The 1,182-nt window shown below is 50.1% G+C and overlaps 1 protein-coding gene across 2 annotated transcripts in view; it reads right to left on the reverse strand.

Moving 5' to 3' along the window:
- Positions 1-909, reverse strand: part of LOC136841798 (E3 SUMO-protein ligase EGR2-like) — a 125,486-nt gene extending 124,577 nt beyond the window's left edge. Inside the window, exon 1 of one of the 2 annotated variants that reach the window (XM_067109097.1) lies at positions 1-909. This exon is cut by the window's left edge and continues 357 nt beyond it. The gene's annotated coding sequence lies outside the window, so the exon portion shown is untranslated. The other variant, XM_067109094.1, reaches the window with a different exon arrangement.
- Between the last annotated feature and the right edge of the window lie 273 nt (positions 910-1,182).

Consider the following 1,182-nt stretch of genomic DNA (forward strand, 5'->3'; position numbering starts at 1 on the left):
GAGGACAGGACGGGGTCGCGCAATTTCTCCTTCTGCTTCTTCTCCAGACAACAACAGACAGTCGGACAGACAGACAGACAGACAATCCCCCGAGGAGGAGGCTCAAGGGGACAGGCCTCCTCACTCCTTAGTTCGACTGTATTTCTCCCCCTTCGTCGTACTCGAGTGACGATGAAGTTGTGTCGTGACTTCGACTACTACTTCTGCTGCGGTGTCGTTCCTCTACAATTGCACTTGGTTCACGAGGCGAAGGCGTCGTTGCGATGGCTAGAGACGTCATCAAAAGGGCTGATATGGTTTAGGCGGAATGAAAGAAAAAAGTTGGTACACAAGTTCTGCAATGCCGTCAAAGTTTGGAATAATATTATCTCGTGGTGTCGGAAGGCAAGAAACAAACACCGATCGAGTAGGGGGGGTGTTTTGGGGGGCGGGGGAGGGACTAGGATCACAAACACACTTTATGGGAAAATGGGACTATGGGTACACAATGCAGGTAAAGTGCATTTCAAACATACACACACACACACTCACACTCCAAGTTTTAGAATTAAAAAAAGTTTTTCTTTCTCTTCTCCACCGAAAACTTCAACTGTCCTAAAAAAGTTGGACTTGTTTAGTATCACACCCGAAGGAATATGGAACAGAACGCTAACAAAAGTTGGGCGAGACGAGCAGAGTTATGCGATGTTGCTGGATGATGATGATGTTGATGTAGGAGATGTATTGCAGACATCCACCTACACGGAAGGTTAGCGGGATACTGGTGCTCTCTTCTACTGGTGGCCAGGGCTCACTGCTTGGCCTGCCAGCCTGCACCCCTCACCACACTTCTTGTCACCTACACTCCCGCAATCAATACAAGCAGAGCCTCTGTCTGCTTGTAGGAGGCTCGCTCGAGCGCTGGCGAGTGAGGCGACCAGTAGCTCAGGTGGAGGTGGTGTGACAGTGCAGGTAAGGCTCTGCTTAAACTATGGGCAGAGAGAGAAAGAGAGAGAGGGAGTGCGTGTGAGTGTCGAGGATGCGTGTTTGTTTGTGTGTGGCTGTTTGTGATGAGAGAGAGAGAGAGAGGAGCATCACTCTGTGTGTGTAACACCACCACCACCACCGCACTCACTTCTACTCTCCGGACTGCAATGCCTTGGCCAGTTACCACTACTACCACGCTCTCTACTCTACACTTCT

The sequence above is a fragment of the Macrobrachium rosenbergii genome, chromosome 9 (genome assembly GCF_040412425.1).
Source record: "Macrobrachium rosenbergii isolate ZJJX-2024 chromosome 9, ASM4041242v1, whole genome shotgun sequence".
Taxonomy (NCBI): domain Eukaryota; kingdom Metazoa; phylum Arthropoda; class Malacostraca; order Decapoda; family Palaemonidae; genus Macrobrachium; species Macrobrachium rosenbergii.